This window comes from Galeopterus variegatus, unplaced genomic scaffold (genome assembly GCF_000696425.1).
Source record: "Galeopterus variegatus unplaced genomic scaffold, G_variegatus-3.0.2 Scaffold634, whole genome shotgun sequence".
NCBI classification, from domain to species: domain Eukaryota; kingdom Metazoa; phylum Chordata; class Mammalia; order Dermoptera; family Cynocephalidae; genus Galeopterus; species Galeopterus variegatus.
In genome coordinates, this window is record NW_007726745.1 from 339,721 (window position 1) to 364,796 (window position 25,076).

Genomic DNA, 25,076 nt, shown 5'->3' on the forward strand with positions numbered 1-25,076 from the left:
TTTGTTTACCATTTAACCAAAATATAAGTGTCCTAATTGTGGGAATCACTTCTTACCTATCTTTTCATTCACTTCACCTCAACAAGCATAGCCCTTGACATGTTGAAAGCACGTAGTAATGTTTTTTGAATAAAGGTTTGAAATTTTCACATTTATATATAAATGGAGTTTAAAAACAAACTCTGGTTTGAGAATAAAAATACTTCAAAAAGTTTGATCTAAGTGAGGTGTTAGAAATAATCCTTTTACAGATGAGGAAACTGGTCAAGAGTAAGAGAGTGGCTCAGAGTCACCCAGCTAGCCAGAACCTCAAGGAGGATGTCCACCCTGGTTCTCTGGCTCTGTCTGCCCTTTTTGGTATACTCCATGCAACCTCTAAGTACAAAGTAAATCATTTTGATACTTCAGTGATTCTTGGGAAAGTAGAAAAGTATAAATGCCTTGATTATGCACTAGAACTGTGACACATTTCACTCTCAGCATTGAAATTTCTAACAATGGTACACAGTAGGCACTCAGTTTGGTTTTCTACATCCCTTTTTCACCTTCCTTAAATTTGCATATCAAACTCTTGAAAAACTGCTAATATACCAAGAAGGCACCATCTCATGCATCAAAGTGAGGATGTTGATGAGACACCAGGATGCTTATAGAAGCCAGTGGTACTGACCCTAAGGCTGTTTTCATGCAGATGATGGAAGTGCTCCCTGAACACACTCTTAGGAGAAATGAGGATGGAACCAGAGGAGGTGCTGATAGAGATGCTCTCATCACTGTGTGCGGAACCTGGTAACTTACCAAATGCCACCTCTCTTCTTCCTCAGTCGTGTATCATCTGGAAGACAGACTCCTGTCTACAGACTTCTCTGAGATACATGAGCTGAATACCAGCACAGATTCTCTGGATAAAAATTTCTATGCATAGAGGATCCCTAATAAGTCACACACCTCAGAAATGTGAGTTGAGCCACTTGGAATACCTGTTCGCTTCTGCACTTACATGTTCCAAGGTCTATTCTGATGCTTGTATTTGACAGTTCTCTCTAATATAACGAACCCCTTTTGGTCTTGCTTGGGAACAGCTTACCACTTAATAAATTCCTTCCAACACTATGTTCTGTGAGTCAACAAGCAGCTTCCCCTGTGATTTGAGCCTGGCTAACAACAAATTAGACTTTGGAAGAATAATTGCTAGGTGGAGGCATTTTCCGAGTGGTACATTCCCACTTTGAGGAAACTTGGTCATTTTACTTTTGCATTTAAGACATCCTTTGGCTGAAAACAACACAAGTCAATGTTTGAAATGACCTCCTCTGTATTATTGACTTTATTTCTAGATTACATTTTAGTCTGGGCTAACACCGAAAACATTTGTCAAAGACAGTTGAAAAGGCCATGTTTGAAAATTATTTATATAATTTACAACATACAAAAGGTAGTAAATTCTCAAACATTTTGACCAGGTTTTTAATCAAGAACTGACAATGGGTAGCTTTGTACTGAACACCATGTCAGGCATTAAAAGACACATTGGTGTAATTATTTTCCCTAAGTTTATGTCTGTTCCTGACACATCTTGGATTTTTCTACCCTCGTCCTAAGTAACTTGATTAAAAGAGGAGTTTCTTACAGCTAATTTACTGTCATATAGTCACCACTGCTTTTGTCACATATTGTTCAGTCGAGTGAGTACGCTCTGAAATCAGACAGCTTACAGTGTCAGGCAAAAATACTTATAAAGAGGATACAGGTTTTGGAGTTGCAACTAGTGAATTCTGGGCTTCTACTTGAGAAAAAAAGTGACTTCATTTTATTACAGAAAATGTCAATCAAGACTGACACCCGTCTTTGTTTTACCAGCCAGTAATAAAAGATAAAGCAGAGGAAATGGAGGAGCTGCAGTTATGCATTTGCAACACACAAAGTCCTTGTTTTCCCACTAGGCACTGCAGAAAAGCAATTGTCCATTCACAGCACATCCTCTGCATTTCAGAGCTAATATTTTTGCAGTTCTTAACTTGGTACATTACAGTCTTATGCAGTTAATTTTGTTAACCCTTTGAAATGCACTTTGTGTTTGATACCTTGCTGAATATTACTGCTAACATGACCCACTTTTAAGGATTTCTGGTTCTCAGTGTTGAAGATAGAAACTTTAAGAAAATCAAGCAAGAAATTTTGGAACAGGGTAATGGCTTCAAATAATTCTGTCTTATTTGCTATTGCATAACTTTGAGAAGAGTAATAACGAAATCCATGTTAACTATATAGTACTTGAATTGCTTTTACAAAAATTGACTCTTTGGATAGGAATAATTTTTAGGAGGGGCCCCCCTTGACACATAACAATGTGCCACTGAAAACAACATTAGTCTTGTGTTTAATTGCCCTGCTTTCTGCAGTATTTAATGTGTTTACTGTATATGAGTGCATATGCCTGCTTTCTGGTGCAAAGAGGTTTACTCTAACATTGCAATAGTCACTCTGGATAGAGCACATGAAGAACAGAATTTTTAGATGATTAATTAGTCCCCAGGCTCAATCACTTAAGTCCTTAATTAAATATTTGACTCTGCTTTCAACAATTGTGGGAAAAGATAATTAGCAAATTTGCAGTGGTAATAAAGAAGTTTTTATTTTCTTTTATAAATAATAAGTTCTAAATCACTGATCATGTAACTCAGTACCTGCATTTCCCCTGTTGACTTCTAAATACAAAACATTTTTTTTAATGCAACAAAGTGGTAAAGCAAATTGTCCTTAAGAATGCATTTTTTTGGACACTTTCTATTGAATTTTCTACCCCCTGTCTCACTACCAGCTTCTTCCTTTCCTCCTACTAATTTCTTCATCTTGGTCTGTTATCAACCAACATGACAAACTCAAGAAAAAAACTGATTTTCTTCTCCTCTGTTCCACAGCCCTCACCAATCCCTTTACCAACGTTTTCCTATCCTGTCCCACCAAAAATAAAAATGACCCAACTCTAAGATTTAAGTTGCAGAAGAAATATTGCACTCATTCCAAAATAAAAAACAGCAACCCCCTCCTTACTGAGGGCTCCACAGGCAGTGAAAGTGCCTGAGTCTCTCATTACACCACTTGGAATGAAACCCTGTTGCCCTCAAACAGTTAATTCAGGATAAGTGATAATGTTTAGTCAGTTTGCCCAGAAAAAGGAAGGAAATTCAAAAGCTGGTTGCTGTAGTAACAATCAGGCAAATATATATATCTATATATATGTACAGGTTCATCTTAAATAAAAATCCTGCCATCTCTCTGTGACTCTTCTCTTAAGAAAAATGAGCTTGCCGCTTAAATTTTTTGTACATACCTCAACCATTAAACAAGACATTTAACCATAGTGGCAGTTCTGTGACCTTTGAATGCCGTGAAATCTCTGAGCGGTGCTGCTTGTTCATGAAGACTTGTGCTGCAGAATCCAGCAACTTCATCCAGGATTAGGAATATAAGTAAGTCAAAAAAAAAAAAAAAAAAAAAAAAAAAAAAAAAAAAAAGAAAGAAACATAAAAGCATGCAGACTGAGAAAGAAGGAAGGTAGAAAGAGAGACTCCTCTGGGTGAGTACACCACTTTCCTCCCAGACGAGTGCTGGGACAGAGCCGAGCCTGCTGCAGTGCCCAGACCGACCGACTGGCTGGGTGAGCAGGCAGCCGGCCTGCGAGGCTGGGAGGTGCTGTCAGTTGCCACAGGCAAGGAAAAGCAGAGACCAATCGGCTTCAACTCTGGCAGCTTACTGGAGTGGAGCCTTCTCTGTTTATGTTTCCTCATTTCGAGAGTGACGTCAAAGGGTTTAGTTTTTCCTCTGCATGTGCTATTAATTTTAAAGTACTGTACTATGGGAAGAATGTGTGTGTGCTTGTGGTTAGCCTGGGCACCCCATTCTCAGGAGAACCCAAGAAACATTTTCTAGATTCAGGAATAAATTTTAAAAATTTAAAATACCTTGTGGATAGGTATATATATAAAAAATAAACAAAAAGCCCTAAGCTAAATAATAGCAGCAAGATTTCTATTTTGTTTTTGTATGTGAGTGTATATGCATATGCCCACTTCACAGCTGTTGCTTATTTTTGAACTAATTCCCTTTACCCTTACCCAAAAATGAGTGGTTAATTAATCCTGATAGCTGTGGATGCAGAATTGTGCAAATGAGCCAGTGAGCAATATTATGTGCAGTGAAAAATAGAAATCCTGCATCGGTTCATGCTGCTGGTCTCTGCTTTTCTGTCTTTCCTCCAGTTTCTGTGGAGAAGCCTCAGGATTATTTATGCTAGGGAGATCCCTCCTGCAATCGCCAAGGGAGTCATTCCAGAAGCAGGGCATAGTGATGCCATGCAGGCATGCCTGGGGCATCAGCACATCTTCTCCCAAAGTGTGTGAAGGTACAGTTATTTAGGGCTATCTCCTCTACCAGGGCCCCAGCTATCCCTGTGTTTCTCTTCCCACTCTGGAAAATCTCCATGGTGGCCATCTGTTGTTTCTGCCTCCCCCAGATCCTCCCCCTTCTCCCCCATCCCCACTCCAAATTCTGCTAACAGAATCTTTTTTTTTGGGGGGGGGGACTTTCCTTCCTCTACCTGTGGATTGCATAGCCTTCCCACCACAACAGAACCATAAGGGGCATGTGACTCACCACTCTGGCCAATCAAATTTCTCCATGGCTCTAGACACAGAACACATTTTAGGGGTAGGCACTACACTCAAAAAAGTCCAGAGCCGTTTATAAAATATTAATATTGATTCTTTGAAGAACAACATATTTGTATCTCTTTAAGATCCTAGGTGCTAGGGTTAAGCAACCTCGTAGCTGTTGGGGTTCATCTTTGCTGATGAAGATACAGCAGTAAACAAAACAGTCTTTTCTCCCATGGAGTTTACATTTTGGAGAATGCGGGAGACAGGTAATAATAATAAGTAAATATAGAATGTCAGGTGGTGATAAGAGCTTTGAAAGAAAGGTAAGGGGACAGAGTAATGTGTGTGTGTGTGTGTGTGTGTGTGTGCACGTGTGCATGTTGTTTTAGGTAAGATGATCAGAGAGGCACTCTGCTAAAGCAACTTTGAGCAGCGGCCTGGGGGAAGAGAAGATGCACACCACGTGTATCTTTGCTTTCCAGGCAGAGGAAGCACTGTAAAGGCCCTAAGACAGGCAGATACTTGGCATATTCAAGGAACAGAAAAGGGAACACGGTGGCTGGAAGAGAATGACGGAAGGGAAGAAATATTTCCATGGAGGTGTGTCTAAGACAAGATCAGGAAGTGTCTTGTAGGCCACCTAAAAGGTTTAGACTGTATGCCAAGATGGAAAACCTATTGGAGGTTTGGAGACTATGACCTGACACATTCCAAAGGGATTTGTCCCTCTTCTGCTTGGAGAATAGACTCCTGGGGAGCAAGGGTGGAAGCAGGGAGACCTGTGAGGAGGCCATTGCGATAATGTAGGTGAGAGACCATCGTGGCTTGGACTTAGGGAGAGCTGTGCAGAAGGTGACAGGGCCACATTCTAGATGGGGGTGTCTGTTTGTAGATAGAATTGGCAGGATTTGAAGATGTGAGGTGTGAGAGAAAGAGAGGAATCAGAACAATCCACAGGATCCTGGCTTGAGCAAACTAGAATAGAGCTGCTGTTTACTGATTAGGGGAAGACTGAGAGAAGAACCTGGTTTTGAGGTGGAATGAAGAGCAATTCTGGACCTTCATTCCACAGAAACAGACATTTATTGATTATCTACTCTGTACCAGGCACTACTTTAGGTGCTGGAGATAAGGCAGCACATGCAAACACACACACACTGAAACACACACACACACACACATGCACAATTCCTTGCCCTCGTGAAGCTTAGGTTCTTCTGAGGAGAGAGAGATCATAACAACAAATGAAAAATATATGGTATTGGATGATAATAATATTGTGAAGGAAAAATATGACAGGGAAAGGTCACTGGTCACATGGGGGCTTGCAATTTTAAATCGAGTATGCAAAGAAGGTCCCACTGCCAAGGTGATATTTGAGCATAAACTTGAAGCTTTTGAGGGAAGAGTAGGAGACGAGTGTCACAGGCAGGCGAACACCAAGTGCAAAGGCTCTGAAGGGTGAGTTGGCTGGTAAGTGGGAGGAGATGGCAGTGGGTCCAGGGGGAGCTGATCATGCAGGGCTTTCTAGGTCATTGTAAGGACTTTGGCTTTCCTTTGGCATGAAATAGGCTATCAGCAGTGGAGTGAGGTGATCTGATTTAAATTTTAACAGGACCCCTCTGGCAGCTGTGTGGAGGTCAGGGTGGAAGAAGGAGGAATAATAAAGGGTGTTTTGCAATCAAACGGGCCAGAGATCATGGTGGTGTTAACCAGGATGCTTTTGGTGGATGTGGCTAGAAGTGATTGTCTTCTGGCTGTATTATAATGTTAGAAACAATAGGATTTGTTAAATGGATTGGATTTTAAGTATAAGGGAGGGAGATTAGTGACAGGAGCCAAGGACATCTCCATCATTTGGGGTTCTATCAAGTGAAAGAACAGAGCTGGCATTGACCAAGAGACAGTGGGAGGAGCAGGTTTTGTGGGAAAGATGAAGAGTTTCATATTGAATATGTTAACTTTGACTTTAAGATATCTACATGGGGATGTTGAATAGGCAGTTAAATATATAAGCCTCGAGTCCAGGAGGGCAGATCTGGCTATAGATATAAATTTAGAAGTCATTATATATGCATGGTATTAAAGCCATGAAACTGGATGAGATTACCAAGGGAGTGAGTGCAGATGGAAAAGCCACAGGCAATCCATGATTAAGTCATCAGGAATATGAGGGAGAACCAGCAAAAAGACTGAGAATGAGCCTCCAAGAGATCCAAGAAAAACCAAGAGAGGGTGGTTGTAGTGGACTGAATTATGTCCCCCCAAAACTCACTGAAGCTTGAATTGTGTCCCCCCAGTTTTATGTATTAGAAACTTAGCCCCCACTGTGACTGTTAAAAGGATGGGAAATCCTATTATGGTAATTGAAAAGTGGAGCCTTGAAGAGGTGATTGGATTGTAGGACCGTGCAGTAGAGAATGGATTAAAAATGGTGGCGAGGGGCGTGGTTCTGAGGGCTTTATAAGAAGAGGACAGTCTGCCACTCTCTCTCTGCTCTGCCATTTTCACAATGTGATATCCTGCCATCATTGTTGCCACCACCAAGACCCTCACCAGATGTGTTCCCTGGACTTTGGACTTCCTAGCCTCCAAAACTTGTAAGCAATAAATTTTGTTTTCTTTTATAAATCACCTGTTCCAGTTTTGTTATAAGCAACAGAAATGGACTAATACAGTGGAATCTTGCAAGGCAATGAGATATTTCAATGATCACCTGTGTAAAATGAAAGTTAGATGAAGACCGAGTATTGGCCCTTAAACTTAGAATGTGTAATCATTTGTGCCCTTGACAAAAGCAGGTTCGGTGTGGTAGGAAGGATGAAATATGGAGAATGGAAGAAGAATTGGAAACAGAGAGTACAGGCAATTCTTTCAAAGGTATTTTTCCCCAAAGAGAGCAGAGAAATAGGGGCAGCAATTGGAAGGGAGAGTAGAGTCAAGAGAACATTTTTAACAAGGGAGAAATGTCAGCATTTTGTGTACTGATGAAAAAGACCCAGTTGAGAGGAATGATTAGTGACGCAGAAGAGAGAGGGGGAAATTTCTGGAGCACAAATGGAGTGTGTGATACACAGAATGGTCCTCCAGAGATGTCCACACTCTAATCCACGGAACCTTAGAGTATGTCATATTACATGGCAAAAGAGACATTGCAGATATGATAGAGGTTATGGATCTTAAAGTAGGGAGACTTATCCTGGATTATCTGAGTGTACCCAATCTAAGCACATGACCCCTTAAAAGCAGACAACTTTTTCTGGCTGGAAGCAAAAGGGAGATACAGCAGAAAGAAAAACCAGAGAGATTCCAGATTTGAGATTCAACACACTGCTACTGGCTCTGGGTCATACAGCCCATGAGTGAGGACCAGAGAGAGGTCTCTAGTAGCTAAGGGTGCCCCCCCTCCCACTGCCAATTGACAGCCAGCGAGGAAACAGGCACCTCAGTTCTACAACTGCTGGGATCTGGATTTGGCCAACAGTCTGAATGAGCTTAGAAGAGGATTCTTCCCCAGAGCCTCCAGAGAGGAGCTCAGTCTTGCTGATACCTTACTTTCAGCTTTGTGTGACTCCTAGCAGAGTACCTATCCAAACCTGCCTAGAGAAACGTGAACTAATAAATTTTGTGCTAATTTGTTTCAGCAGTGATAGAAAACTATCATAGAGTTATCGGCTCTGGAAGGGAGCATGGAAGGTCCATCCACAGGAACAGAAGGGAAGGCAGAGTAAATGGTACAGGCGCTGGTAGGTGGCATGCAATGGTGCTGCAAGGTTGTATTCACATTGGCATTGAGAGTATTGACTAAGAGAGAGAGTAGGGAAAGTGGTGGAGGTTTGAGGAGAGAATATATAAAATAGTCACCTAGGAGAGTAAAGAGCCCAAAAGTATGTGATCTGATGGCCAAGAGCACTGGGGCCTATTTGAGTTTAATTGCTGTAAATTAAAGTGATACCAGATAGCATGTTACCTTTATACTATCTATGAAACATTTAAATAGAAATATCATGTAGTCAGTTTATACACAATTCTGGAGAGCCATAGATGAATGAAATGATATTGAGAGCCATGGGAGAGCATGAGATCTTAGGGAATTAGAATAGACTTAAGGGCTAAACTCTGGGGTCCTCCAATGTTTAGATATTGGGAAATTGTAGAGGATCCAGCAAAGGAGACCAGGAAGGAGTGGCCACAGAAGTACATGCACAACCACAATGATGATCTCTTAGAAGTCAAATTCCAACAGTCAGTATTGATCTTCCGGTCTCCAGAACTCTGAAAAAATAAATCTCTGTTGTACAAGCTACCCAGTCTATGGCAGCCCAAGGTGACTAATGCAGTTAGTTATGTTAGTCAATGAATTCTCTTTTAGCCTGTGGTCATTTAAGTTGGCTTTCTGTTACTTATCATAGGAAGAGTCCTAACAAATTTAATACACAGTGTCTGTGTTTCCTACAGGTGACTGTCAACTATCTCCTCCCTGATCTAAATATTTCACCACTTGCAGCTTGAGAAAAATTTAAGGTGATATCTATGTTTACATCTCTATCTATGTCTCTGTCTATGTTCATCTAAGACTACCAAGTCTAAAATACTAACTTGTCTGCAGAGGTACCATTATTCACCACATACTTTGGAGTGTTCTTTTAAGCACAGCATTTGAAATGATCACACTTTCTGCAATTTATTAGTTATGAAAATAATCTAAGAGGAGCAACCTTATTTCAGCTTCTTCATTTTCTTCCTAAATCTGCTTTTTAAAAAATAGCCTATGACCTATGACTCAGAAATTACCACTGTTAGTCATTTTCTTTCTTTTCCAATTCAACTGCCTATTTTCTCTACTAATGGCATAGAAAATACAATTCTTCCCTCGCTGCATCTCTAGGATGATAAATTTCTCAATGACCTTACAGGCACTAAATTCATTGAAGAAATATTCATTGGAAAAAAAAAACTTATCATATTAGTCTGTTTTCGTTGCTTATAAAAAAAAAATACCTACAACTGTGTGGTTTATAAAGAAACAAAATTTATTGCTTAGTTTCTGAGGCTGCGAAGTCCAAAGTCTATCTGGTGGTGGCGACAGTGACCCAGGGGTCTCAAATTGCAAGATGGTGGAAGCAGAGAGAGACAGATTCTCCTCTTCTTTTAAAGCCCTCAGAACCACGCCCCTGACCACCATTTTTAATCCATTCACTACTGAACAGTCCTACAATCCAATCACCCCTTCAGAGCTCCACCTTTCGATTATCATAATAGGATTTCCCACCTTCTTAACAGTCACAGTGGGGACTAAGTTTCTAATACATAAATCTCGGGGGACACAATTCAAGCTTTAGCGAGTTTTGGGGGAACATAATTCAATCCACTACACTTTTATTGAGTATATGTTACTAGAAGAATCCAGTGGTGTGTGCTCAACTGCTCAACTTACTATTGGGGTTGACAGAGATCAATAAGATGTGGTCGCAACCTTCAAAAATCACACACTTGGAAGCAAATATAAGACACATGTTTTGATAATAGTTTTATATATATATATATACATATATATATACAATTTAAAATATTTTATTTTATTTTATTCTTTTTTATGGATAATTTATTATACATATTTGTAGGGTACAGAGTTGACTTTCAATAGTTGTGTATAATGTGTGATGGTTAAATAAGGAGAGTTAGCCTATTCATCATTAAATTACATAATCATCCTTAGCACATGTTAACCAATTTCTTGTTAACCCCTCTCCCTCTCCCCCTGCCTTCCCCTTTTCCACCTCTAGCAAGCACAGTTCTTCTCTCCTTCTAAAAGTTTGATGTATTATTGTGATTGTTCTCTCTCTCTCTCTCTCTCTCTCTCTCTCTCTCTCTCTCTCTCTCTCTCTCTCTCTCTATTGTTTATTTATGGATTCAGCTCCCAGTTATGAGTGACAGCACAATAATAGTAATAAGAAGAAAGATGCAACAAGAGCTCTAAAGGTGGAAAAAGCACAGTGGAAATTCAGAGAAAGGGGAGATTACTTTCACTTGGGGGAATTTGGGAAGATTTTGCATAATGTAGGAGATTTCCTTTGTCCTTAACCAGGAAGACACATGTTATATTGAGGAACCGACTGGTTGGTTCAGTATGATGGGAATACAAGATATGGGAAAGGAATAATATATTTTCTCCATATGGCAGTTTAGTATAAAATGATAGAAAGTTAAGTATGGAATTTAAACTTTACTCATTAGAGAATGAGAGATTATTGAAGGTTTGCAAGTAGGGGATTGAAATAGCAGTACTATATTCCCACTGGCAAAATGGTCTAGTGCTGGATGTAGACAACTAAACATGTGATCACAACACAAAGGGACAAGCAATGTGATAGGGACAATTCATGGTGATTTGGGGGCATATAGGAGAGAAATGGAAACCAGATTTTTAGTTCAACAAAGGCTTCTCCCTGAAGACAGTAACACCTGAAATGAGGTGTAAAGGATAAGTAAGAGGTCCTCTGATAAAGAGGGGGATACCTGAGATGAGTAGGAGATACTCCAGTAAAAAGAGAGGGTACTGGGGATGCAAAAGTTTTACAAGCTGAGATGACATCTGTCACAAGGGCACACAAGTGAAGATGGGCATGGCTCATTCCAGAGACCAGAGCAAGCTCAGTTTGGCTGGAGTTGTAGAAAGTGAAGACAGGACAGGGCCTTCTAATCACATAAGGAATTGGAACTTTGTTCTAAGAGAAAGGCAGGGATGTTGAAGAGTTTTAAACAGTAAAGGACACGGTCAAATTTGCATCTTAAAACATCACTTTAGGAGTTGTGTGGGGGCCAGAGGAGGGAAGTCTGAAGACAGGAAGACCAGGAGGAAAAGTATGGTGGCTTGAGTGAGGGTGGAAGTAATGTGGACAGGAGACATGAGCAGGTTTGAGTCGTTTAGAAAATGTCAGCAATAGGATTCGGTGATGGATTGAAGGAGAAAGTGAGGGATTTACTACGGGATGAGAATAAGAGATAAGACAGTCATGGATGACACCCACATTTCAGACATGTCAAATGGGTGCCATTTATTGAATTAGGTCTGGCAGGGAAAATGATAAGTTCCATTTTAAACTTAACATCTAAGCAGCGATGGATGGATTGCTATGAAATTCAGCAGAAAAACTTGGGCGAGAAAAGAAGTTTTGAGTAGCATCATGTTGATGCTATGTGAGCTCAGGAAGCCTAGAGTGAGGAGAAAGCTGGTCTGGGGAAAAACCAAAAGAAACTTTGATCTTTCAGGATAGGATAAGGTAGAGAAGCCTATAGAAAATATGGAAAAAGAGTGGTAATAGAAGAGGAAAAAAATGTGGTATCACAGAATACAAGAAAAATTGTGTTTCAGGATGTAAAATGTAGCTGACAATGTTAAATCTGTTAAAAGGGAAATAGAAGAACACCTTTTTAAGCTGTTAAATAGCTATGGAAATTAAAATGTTGCATTATCAGTGTAGCTATAAATAAATAAAAAAATAAAACAATGGAAGAGAAAAATGTCCAAAAGTGAATCACTATATATACCAAAATTTAGTATATGATAAAAGTGACACTTTAAATGAGTAGAGAAGGAATGTACCACTTAGTAAATGACGTTAGGACAAGGCCAGCCATTTGCAAAATACAACATCCAAACACATGAAACTCAGATTCACTCCAAAGGACATTATGCGAGTATAAATTGCAATTCTATAAAAGGCTTAAACATGAAAAACCAAAACTATGAAATTGTTAGAAAATATATGATTGGATATACAAATGACCTCAAAGTAGGGAAGATCTTCCTAAAAAAGACAAAAAGCAAAGGCCACAAAGAAACTTGATAAGGCAGCTTACATCAAAATTAAAGTCTTCTGTATGATCTAAGACATTATAAATAAAGTTAAAAGATGGGATAGATTGAGAGACATTTCAATCTATAGAAAATAATTAAGGTACACTATTACAAACTAATATATCTCCATCAGGTTTATGAAAGTTTCTCTAAATTAGAGAGTCTGGATGAGGATATGGAGCCAAGGCCACCACCACCTCTTGCTGGTGGGAGTGGAAATTGGTCCAAGTCCATAGTCCCTTATCTGAAACCTTTGGGACCAGGTTTCAGAATTCAGACTTTATGAAATTTTTTAAAGGTAATACAACCAGGGTTTCAACATTCAGAATTTTTAAGACTTTTGATAGGTAATACATGTTTAATCTCTTACTCCCTCAGTGGGCTCTGGGGCAGCTCGTCATCTCTCGTAGCCCTTCTCTCCCGGTACAGAGTCCCGAAGCCCAGCGCTCTTCTCAAACCAAGTCCTGGACCTGACCCTTCTGGCTATTGATGCCCAGAATATCCTAAAGGATATTCTACCCTTTCATATCTACCTAACAATTCGTCGTTCTGTCAATTGATGCTATATTTTATCTTATTTTATGTTTTACTTTTTAATTTATTTTTTGCTGGACCAGTAAGGGGATCCAAACCCTTGATGTTGGTGGTATAGAAACACTGTGCTGTAACCAACTGAGATGCTGCATTTTATGCCACCTTCTTCTTTCCGCTTCACTATAACCCTATCTGCCAATCTAAATCCTCCTGCCTGTTGGCAATAGGAGAGGATGCAGCGAAAGCACATCTTAATCCCTTTGAAAATCGAATTGTTACTCATTTACGTGAAAGTTATTGGCAAGCGTAAAGTAAATAATATTTACAAATATTTATAGAATGCCCACTATGAGCAAAAACACATCATCAGCAACCAAACACATTAAGAATGAATTCCTTAAAATTTGATGAGAGAAAAATATTCATCCCTACTACTGGATTTTCCTCCTAGGCATTTAAAATGCTTTATATTTCAAACTATTTTTACTTTTCCTTCTACCACCTCCTCATCATTCATTAAAACTGTTTCCCAAATCAACAGACTATCTTAGGACCATGTCTCCAAAGTGCTAATTTAGCTCAGAATCATGGCCAAAAAAAAATCAAATAGAAAAGAAATTGGAAAACAAGAAGAATGCTACCATTTAATGCTTATCATCAGTCATTCTCCATCACGGCAAATTTGTAAATCACAATTCAGCTTTGGTTGCCCCCTTCCACTTGTGTAATTGGACTCCTGAGTTCCCTCTCCATCTGTGGCATTGGGAGGCTTTCTCTGCAGCCCTTCCATTCCCTCTGTTCAGCTATCTGGGAGCACACCTTCTTGAAGCTGTTCCTACGCAGGATTTTCCAGCCTTACTCTTCCACCCATTTTCTGGGTCCATTTTCCATTCCTTTACTCTCTGCTGTCCAAGGTGGGAGCTGTTATATCATCAACTGATTTTTTTTCCAAGTTTATTATTTACTTATTTATTTTTTAAACGTTTTGGTTTGTTTTTATTGGTTATGATTATTCATGGGGTACAAAGCAAATTGTGACCACTCATTCCTAAGATGTGCTGGCCAGATCCATACTGGCAGCATGTCCATTACCACAAATTGTGATTATACCTCATGTCCCCCACCCAATTATACCCTCAATCATCCCTGACCTCCCTTCCCATCCCCCTTTCCCTACTCCACTTTGTACCCCTAGGTATGTTCTCTCCCTCTTCAGGTCCAATGCTCCACTGTGGACTTTCTTTCCTTTCTTCTTTATCTCTTAGGTCCCACTTATGAGAGAGTACATATGGCATTTATCCCTCTGTGCTTTGCTTATTCCCTCAACATATTTCTTCAAGCTCATCCATGTTGTTGCAAATGGGAGAATTTCATTCTTTTTTATGGCAGAGTAGAATTCCATGGTGTATATATACCACATTTTCCTTATCCAGTCGTCCATCAATGGGCATTTAGGTTGGTTCCATATCTTGGCTATTGTGAACAGAGCTGTGATGAACATGGGAGTGCAGGTATATCTTCAACATGATGATTTCCATTCCTTTGAGATTGGTGTATACCCAGAAGTGGGATTGCTGGATCATATGGAGGATCGATCTGTAGTTGTTTGAGAAACCTCCATACTGTTTTCCATAGTGGTTGTACTTACAGTCCCACCAGCAGAGTAGGAGCATTCCCTTCTCTCCACACCCTCACCAGCATTTATTATTCTCATTCTTTTTGATTATAGCCAGTCTAACTGGGGTGAGGTGATATCTCAATGTGGTTTTAATTTCCATTTCCCTGATGACTAGTGATGTTGAGCACTTTTTCATGTTCCTGTTGGCCATTTGTATGTCTTCCTTTGAAAAATGTCTAGTCAGTTCCTTTGCCCATTTTTTAATTGGGTTATTTGTTTTTTTACTGTATAATTGCTTGAGTTCCTTGTATATTATGCACATTAATGCCTTGTCGGATATATAGTTAGCAAAAATTTTCTCTCACTCTGTCGGTTGTCATTTCACTCTGTTGATTGTTTCCTTTGCTGTGCAGAAGCTTTTCAGTTTGATATAGTCCCATTTGTTTATTTTTTCTTTTGTTGCTTGTGCTTTCAGTCTCATGTTCATAAAATCTGTACCCAGACCTAGTTCCTGAAGTGTTTCACCTATATTTTCCCTTAGTAATTTTACAGTCTCAGGTCTCATACTTAAGTCTTTAATCTATTTTGAATTTATTTTAGTATATGGAGAGAGACACATGTCTAGTTTCATTCTTCTGCATATGGATATCAAAGTTTCCCAACACCATTTATTGAAGAGGCACTCTTTTCACAAATGTAGATTTTTGTTCCTTTTGTCAAATATCAGATGGCTGTAAGCCTGAGGAGTGATTTCTGGGTTCTCTATTATGCTCCACTGGTCTGAGTGTCTATTTTTATGCCAGTGCCATGCTGTTTTGGTTACTTTAGCTTTGTAGTATAATTGGAAGTTAGGTAGTGTTATGCCTCTGGCTTTATGTTTTTTGCTCATTATTGCTTTGGATATTCAGGGTCTTTTTCTATTCCATGTGAATGTTGAGATTGCTTTTTCCATTTCTGTGAAGAATGTCATTGGTATTTTGATGGGAATTGCATTGAATCTGTAGATTGTTTTGGGTAGTATAGATATTTTCACAATGTTAATTCTTACAATCCAAGAACATAGAATGTCTTTCCATTGTTTTGTGTCTTCTTTAATTTCTTTCAATAGTGGTTTGTAGTTCTCATTATAGAGATCTTTCACCTCTTTGGTTAAATTGATTCCTAAGTATTTTATTTTTTGTGTGACTGTTGTAAATGGGCTTACTTTCTTGATTTCACTTTCTGTTAGCTCATTGTTGGAGAATATAAATGCAACTGATTTGGGGGCATTTATTTTCATCAGCAGATCTTTAGAAAGTGCCTATTCTGAACATAGCAGTTACCTGATAACCTAATCTACACTAAAGTTTTTATAGGAGGAAGAAAAAAAAAGATCATGTCTGACTCCTACAGCTATTTACTTTTGAACTGGAATTTTTCTAGTCTAGAGATATGCTATATTATGGGCTGAGTTGTGTTCTCTCTCCTGCCCCCCCAAATTCATATGTTGAAGTCCTAACACCCAGTACCTCAGAATGTGACTGTATTTGGAAAAAGCGTCTTTAAAGAGGTAATTAAGGTAAAAAGAGGTCATATGGATGGGCTCTAATCCAATATGACTGGTGTCCTTATAAGAAAAGGAGATTAGGACACAGACAGGTAGATAGGGTAGACCGTGTGAAGACACAGGGAGAAGGGGGCCAAGGAGAGAGCTTTCAAAATGAAACCAAACCTGCTGACACCTTAATCTTGGATTTCTAACCTCCAGAACTGTGAGAAAACAAATTTCTGTTGTTTAAGCCACACAGTCTGGGGTATGTTGTTATGGCAACCCAAGCAGACTAATACATGCCAGAACACAGATCCCAAGGGAAGGTCTGGGCAAAGTTGCTTCTGCAGAACAGAAGAGGTAAAGTGTTTTGTGTACTGGACTGCTTGGATTTTCCTTTTCATTATAACAATGCATGTTTTCCCATAATTTACATTTTGTTTTTCCTTATCTATTTAATTTTTTATATTATAAAAGGTTTTGCTTTCTGCAATATGGAAATTATAATTTAAAAGTCAAAATTTATTAAAAATGAGTTAATGGCTAATTATGTTCTTTACAATATTATATTTGAATTCTTTTAAATAGGAATTACCCCTAGGGAATTTAAAATAGCAATGCCATTTATAAAGTGTTTCCTTTTATGCACTTTCTAAAATGCTTGAGTTTTTTGAGCTATTATAAAATTGGTCAACATGACAAAAATTATCAGTGAAAAGGTTCAAATTCATGTCTGAAATTAGAATTTGATTATTAACTTCCCAGGATTCCCTAAAATAGCAAACGGCATGACAGCATTTAAAACCTACACTTTATTTAACAGAGTTTCAACTCACATGTTATTTTTTAGGGGTCTTCTAGTGAGCAGGAAAATACACTACCTGTATTTTTGGGAAATACATACACGGCTTTCATAAGTATTCAGTAATAGTCCACCATTAGGTAGTAAGTTTTATGAGGCGACTGGACTAAATCTAAATAGCTGAGCAGTGTGTTCCCAGCACCTTGCACAGCACCTGGCATTTAGCAGGTCATCAATACATAGCTGTCGGGCCGGCCCGGTGGCGCACTGCGCTAGTGCGCCGCTTGGGAAGCATGGAGGCGCTCCCGCCGAGGGTTCGGATCCCACATACAGACCGGTTCCCGCTCAGCCGCTCACTGGCTGAGCGAGGCGCCGGGGCAACGCCAAGGGTTGCGATCCCGTTGCCGGTCCCCGGTCCGGTACGGGGGCAACACTGAGGGTTGCAATCCGTTGCTGGACACGGAAAAAGACAAAAGACCAAAAAAAAAAAAAAAAAAAAAAAAAAAAAAAAAAAAAAAAAAAAAAAAAAAAAAAAAAAAAAAAAAAAAAAAAAAAAAAAAAAAAAAAAAAAAAAAAAAAAAAAAAAAAAAAAAAAAAAAAAAAAAAAAAAAAAAAAAAAAAAAAAAAAAAAAAAATACATAGCTGTCTAATGACTGAATTGATGAGCAAATGGAATTGATGGAGAATTTATATGTAAATCAAGCACATAATTCAAAGAGACTAAAAAGAGGCCCTCACCACAGCATACCCAATAACTCAGCAGTTAAACTGTGTTAGGAATCCAAATTATGTAAACCCAGGAGAAAGAACTTCAACACTTTATTGAGCAATCAAGACATGAGGCTTTTTATTTTGCAGGAAGACAAAGATTTTAATGGGCAGGGGAAGTAGGACAGATATTCCACCTAGGAGAGCTGTAAGACATTAGGTTTCAGGGAGGGTTGCTAGCAGCAGGAAACTCTTCCTCTGTATTTTTTGGGGGACCTCCAAAGAAAAATAGAAATACATGCAGAATTGGTATAGTGTGGGTATAGACAGTAAAATGATAAATAGGTACTTCTTATGAAGCCAGTTACATATTCACCAATATTCGCTGAGAAACAGAGCTTAGCAGGGGGCAGTTTACTCCCTCCAGGTCTCTGACCACAATGTCATTAAATGGCTTTAACCAATTGCTTAAGAAACAGAACAAGGGTCTGCATCCACAGCTTCATGACTGGAGTGATGACCAACTTTTAATATCATCAGGTCCACCTAGAAATGGCTGAGCCTTTCCCATATATACTCCAGAATCCTTCTGTCAAAAACCTCAAAGATGTGGGATGACTTTTCTCTTTGGGTTTACAAGCACATTGTGGCAACCCTGAACGTTAGTTTGAAGAAAGGGTCAAATGGAGTGGCTTGGGGATGGTGTGATTCTTCGATGTTGGCTACAACTGACATTTTTTGTGAAAATTTTTAAAAAGTTTGAATCAAACTGTGTTGAGTCACATGTAAAGTTAATTCTGTAGCTTGAAAACCATTTCAAATGTTTAGCATGTGAACTCATAGACATACACATATGGCATTTAAATGCCTAGGATGGTAATTTCACCTTATTTATTGAGGTAGACATTTGTCAACAGGACATGTTTCAGCAAGAGATTGCAAACAAGGAGGCATTTTTTTCTTGAGTTGTCAATTTTTTTCTCGCATTTTCTCCCATGCCTGTTTGTTGCCACAGCACAAGCCAACCCCACATTTCCCATATTGCGTGATCTCAAATCAACACTGACTTTTCCACCCAGTCCATGTTTGCTAGAAGTTAAAGGGACACAACATTACACACTTGGACTGGCTAATGAGTAAGTAGCAGGGGCCAATAATTTTCTAATTTATTAAGAAGCTGTGAAATCGATTCAAGTATATCATTTCCTGAGTCCAATTCAACCAATGTTAAGCTTTTAATTCTTTCATTTTTCATCATTTTCTGGACACCCAAGCTTATTCCCCAGGGCTATGCTAGAACTTGCTCACACAATTCCACTGGTAGTTAAGAAAGCAAAGTTTTTTGAGCTGGCTGCTCAATGATTTACCCCCAGTTCAGGCAGAATTGCAGCACAGTGAATTTTTATCATCCCAATAGGTTCGTCTCCCCTGATTCTCATAGACATCGCCATGAACTTCCTGTTCCTGGTCATAACCTACGTCAACTTCCTTGAATGGGTTCTTGTTTCCAGATCGTTCCTTTCTCTCTCTTCCTCTGAACACATTCTTTTCTTTCTGCAGAGGCAGCTCTTTCACCCCTGATTAAATCAACATACCGTCGAACACTCACTTCTCTCAGTTATTTCTCTCTCTCTCCAATTTTGCCTCATTTCTGGTCACCAGCCTGCAAGGCTGTTATGATTTCTTATTCAGTTTCTGGGAATCCTTGATTTCTCATTTATCATCTATTATAAAATAAGTTTCAGGAAAATTCCATCTCCTATTCGACAACATTTTGTTTTTTACCTAACCACGGGATAATGTAAATCTGTAACAGAGACATTTTCTCATATTTTCAAAAGTAATATTACAGATTTAAGAAAAGGCAGAATGCTAAAGTTTGCCAAGACTCCCACATGGAAATAAATGGTCCCCTATTCATCATCGTTTGTTATATATTTTATATCCTTCATGTACAAATCATAGTTCCATGCACATGATGGGTACTCAATTAATTATTCAATGCTTTTCTCAAATGCTTTCCCTCTGCTACTCCTAAATGTAGCGCCAGATTGTATAGATAGCCTTTGGTATCTGCAGAGAATATGCAGTCTCACCATGTCCCCCACGCGTCTCCACGGAGACCGAATTTCTGTGAATGGTGCTTACAGTGAGAAAATCTATAGGGAGAAGCTAAATTTCGCTCATTCTTTTGGTTCGGGTCCTTCTCTTCCTGACCCTTTTTTCTCTCGCATTTTCCATTGCAGGCTCTGTATTACAAGAATCTTGGCACACTTGACACAATAGAAAACCCCTGTGTTGGGATCACGGGACATTGTGTTTGTATCTTTTTGACTGCTCGATGAACACCAAACCGTGGAAATTGAAGCTGCTACAGGAAATGGGAAGGTAAAAGCCTAAATCTATTTTTGACAAATTCTAATTAAGGATCCCATCTTGAGGAGCTCAGAAACCTGGGGTTTAGGGAAAACAGTAATGAGGAAGGGAATTCCTACAGCAATTTTACATTTTTTAAATGCTAAATTGAAATGATAAGTCTTCACAGATCAACAAAATTGTCGAAGTTCTTTATTTTTGGCTGGAGCATTATCAACTTAGCAAATCCCTGTTCACCACAGTGTGCTGTTTAAGGCTCTATGGGATTGTTACTTTTGTTATTAAATAAGAAAAACAGAAAACATATTTATTACTATAGTAAAGAGGGAAATATTTGTGTGATATGAAGAGAAACCTGAAGAGGTAGTAAAAATTAATGCAATATGGAGTTTGCTTTGCAGATGTCATCTCTCAAAATTATATCCACTAACAAAAATAAAAGTAAAGGATCCTTGATGATTAAAAAAATTGAGAATAACTGCCCTACTTAATGCTTTGCTTATTTGTTGTTGGTTTGTGTGTTTTATTTTAATGCCCAAGCTTGCTGTAAGAGCAACAGATACACTGAAGTTATTTTCTGATACATTTTCATCCTGGCTATTTGTTTGTTCTGAACCTAAGAAGAGAAAGGAGATCTCAGGTCACTGGGTGAGGAATCACTTAGAACTGCCCTTGTTTGAAGACCCCATGCCAAGAACTTGAGGGGCAGGAGCATAAGTACCCAAGAGACTAAAACTAAAAATGTCAGGGCAGGGAATACTCCACAAAGGCCACTGGGGCTGCTGGCAGTTGTGACCTCGAGCATGGCACAAAGGCTATTCTTCAGCCCCACTACTACCCAGATTAAAGTCAGTTGAGCCTCCCCAGCAGGACTCTAAGCACTTTCTGGAAAGGAAAAGCAGCTTATTGGGGACTGAATGACCTTTTGGGATCAGCTTGGATAATACTAGGGCCAAGGACAGGGTCCCAAACCAACGATACCCTTCATTATCAGACTTTCTTCTTTCCTCTCACTAAAATATGTGCTAAGTTTGGGATATAGAGGATTTTTCCCCATTAAAAAGAAACCATCTCCATATTCAAAAATCATGCCACCAACAGTGACAGATAACTACAGGTAAGAGTGGCAAAAAATTCCTCCCTACCCACAACTGTCAGAATCAAGCTTCCTCCCACATTGTAGAAGTGGTAGAGGGAGCAGAGAGGAGTTTGGGGGAATATTCTTGCTATGCCATCCTCTTCGACGTTCTGAAGCAAATCTAATGAGTATGTCTTCCTCCTTCCTTCCAAGTTAGGCAGAAACAGAAGTCCAAATATTTCTTGTTCAGTAACAGGTCAGTAGCAGGTATGCCTGAGAGAGATACAGGCTCTGTTCCTAATGCAAAATTTAAAGCTGAGAAAACACTTTCTCAAAAGGTAGCAAAAGTATGTAAAGGAAACTGAAAAAGCCCTCACTCTGGCCATGTCCTGGCTTCAATAGTAACACAACCAGTTGGTGCAAAGGAACATGGTACTACTCACCATAATGATGAAAAGAAGAGTTTATGAACTGAATGATATGGACTCATTATATCCTGGAAAATGTCTGTCAACTCAGACAAGAACAATTCAAAGAAACATATGGAAAAATAGACCGGGACAAGCAGCAAAATATTATTCATTTTGCTGAAAGCTTCAGAGTATATTTCTAAAACGAAAGGATAACTTAACTTTGTTTAACTCCTACAGACAGAAGGTGATACCACATTTTCTCTGGGACACTATAAACAGCATAATTTTCTGTTACTTTTTAATTTTTTTACACAAGTCTTCATTTCTATACCAACTGGTTTTCAAGAATATAACAAAGACAGATTTTTCTCTGTTTTTACCTTTTTCTCCCCAGCTCTTTTATCTGCCTCTCCTGTCTCTCCACAGTTGGAAAGCAGAGGGTGGCAGTGAAGAGAATCAGTAAATTTCTCCTCCGAGGAGGGATCATGTCTTACATTTTTTTGTAAACACCATTGATTCGCATCATGTTTGGAAGATTTAGGCACTTGGAAAGTGTTTGTTATTAGTTCAATGGATGGATTGAGGGATGTATAAATGAACAACCATAACTCTGTATGTGTATATATATACATGCATATATTCACACAAATATATACACATCGTACCACCTAAAGGTCAGGGGAAGGGAATGGTGTTTGTTACACACTCAGAATATATCCTGTGCTGGTGTTTTCATATGTGATAACAGTCAATCCTCTTAATAACTCTGTGAGATAGTAGTATCATTATCTGCCTTTTGTAGATAAGCAGATACAATCCCAGAGAGATTACTAACCTGTCCAAAATCACATGAGTTAGAGTTAGGATTTAAGGTCAAGAGCTACTTTTCTCCAAACAGCGTAGCTTTTCCTCTATTTCCTCTCTAAACACAAAAGCAAAGTCTAAAGGTTAAATCACTAACGAATCAGGTCTAAGACTACTTAAAACTTTAAGTGGCCCTTCCTAATTTGTTAATTATTTATTGAACATTCACAGCGTACGAGGTGCAATGGTAATACAAAGGGCACAAGAAAGATAAATTTCTACTACCTTTCTCTATGGGCAGCTTAGACCTGATGTCAATGACCTGGATAACACAGATCAGTGCTACGGTTTGAATGTGTCCTCTCCAAAACTCAGGAGTTGCCAATGTAATGGTTTAGGAAGTGGGGTCTTTAAGAGGTGATTAGGCCATGGGGACACCTCCCTCATGAATAGGATTAAGGTCCTTAAAAAGAGGCTTCAGGCAGCATTCAGGGAGCTTGCCCTTCTGCCTCCTGCCATGTAAGGACACAGTGTCTCTACCCTCTGGAGGATGCAGGAGTAAGGCACCATCTTGGAAGCAAAGAACATCTCTCACCAGACTAGCAAACCTGCTGGTGCTGTGATCTTAGACTCCCCAGCCTCTAGAACAGTGAGGAAATAAATTTCTGTTCTTTATAAATTACCCACACTCAAGTATTCTGTTGTAGAAGCACAAACAAAGATAACACAATGTTCTGAGCGTAAGAGAAACTAAAGACCAGATCAGAGACCTTAATACCTACCTCTCTAGGGCACACAGGGGTCACAGACACTCACAGTTTGGGGGGAAGTGCCCACCCCTAGGTAAGGATCAGGATAGAGAATGGGGGAACTAGTTGGGGTGGGTCCACCTTCTGAAAAGGAGCTGAGCAGTTCCTGGGGGTGGGAATGACACTTCTCAGATATTCACCACAGAGTAGATGTACACCCCCCAATTGTGATCCTTCTGGGCCTCGAGGTGGCTTGCTGCTCAGCCGTGGATAATGGAGAAGGAAAGGCCTCCCAGAGGAAACAGCTCTTCCTCAGCTAACATTCACCTGGACGGTGGCCCAGGCCAGGCTGAGGAACAGAGGTGGAAGGAAAACCCATTTCAGACCCTTATTGGGCCACAAACTCAGAAGGCTACATGCCAAGCTACTAATTGTCAGCGTCCAGCCAACTCTTCCTGAAAGGGCACACACAAGGAAGACATTGTTCTCAGTCAGACCTAGCATCAGAAGAAAAAATTCTACAGCAAAACCATGGCCATGGCCAGACTTTCCCCCTTGTCGGAGATGCTGTGTTACCACACTAATATTCCCCCCTGGGTTTGGAGAATCTTATATCCCTCTCAACCCTGTCAAGAAGAAGTCCCAGCACGATATTTAATGTGTAGTTTCCTGGCTGTGAGTGAGATGTCCTCTTGTCTACCTCCCCAAACTGAGAGAAACTGTTACAGAGAAGTTTCCTAATGAAAACCTGAGGCAGACAGGAGGAAACAAATTTTTCAGGATTCATTCTTCTGAACTTCTGATTTTTCACAAGAAGCATGTATGATGTTGCAATAGTAATAAAAAGGAGGTCTAGAAGGAATGAGTTCACCCTGTCACATAAGACCATTATTATAAATGAGTTTAAAGGTATTAAACATAATGCATGTGTTTTATTGAGAGCTGACGGAAGTGGTACAATTTAATTGAGGATTTCCTGTGCCGTCTGGAGCTGAGAATAAGGGATTGTATTGTAGCCTCCCTCTCCTCTTTTCCCTTTCCCCCAGAGCCTAATATATCAATCAAATAAAATTAGTGTAATTAGGAAGCCAACAAAAGACAGAGGAGCTCTTCCTTTAAATTTTTCTAATGAAAAACTAAGTGCTATTATAAAGCAAACAAATTTATCTATTCGTTGAAATTAAATGAATACGATCATCGTAGCTTTAGGGAACTCAGATCATTTGAGATTCAGATTGTTCAAAATACAAATGGATTCTCAGAGAATGAACACAAGGTTTTGATTAAAGATGATCAGTGTTTCCTGCCGAGCCTGATAACTACTCCCAGGTATGTCATTCATTTTTCTGATGATGCCTGCTCCTGTCCCATCGCTCAGCCCAACTCACCTGCTTTCTACTCTGGGGGCAGGGGCTGGGAGTGGGTGACCACTACTGGGGTTGCAAAGGGGGGGTTCCTTTAATATCAGCCCCGGAGAATGTATAACCCTACTGGGGCTGTACAAAGTTTCTCTCCCTTAGGTCTATCATAAGCTCCAAGCGGCCAGCTCTGCTCTAGCTGGGCAGAGAGCAATCGCAGGAGAGCAGCGGGAACTGCAGGCGGTTGAGCAGTGAATGGAAGAGGAGGAAATGGATACAGTCAGGGAGAACTACTCCTTAAATACTCTTGGCAGCAGAGGAGAGCAGCAAAGGCGGCAGCAGCTTGAGAGGATGCCAAGTCATAGCAGGTCACTTGAGGTTGGGGATGAGCTTCGCATGTTGATAGCCTGAGGGAAACAGCCAGGGAAGATGGGGCCCTGTGGTTTTATGTTCATCCCGAATTTCCATTAAATTATTTTAGATTGCAAGATATTTGATCTGTTACTTATTGTAAGTTTATTTCAAGAACAAGAAATGTTTTTTAAGCGATAGCATGAGTGTAACAGGGGCTGGCCAGTTAGCTCAGTTG

The 25,076-nt window shown here is 39.6% G+C and overlaps 1 long non-coding RNA gene across 1 annotated transcript; it reads left to right on the forward strand.

Annotated features, from left to right (window-relative positions):
* Positions 1–3,354: 3,354 nt before the first annotated feature.
* On the forward strand, positions 3,355–25,076 carry LOC103588986. Its single transcript, XR_550354.1, has 3 exons — positions 3,355–3,473; positions 19,956–20,097; positions 24,650–25,076. It is a non-coding gene; the product is annotated as an uncharacterized LOC103588986 (long non-coding RNA).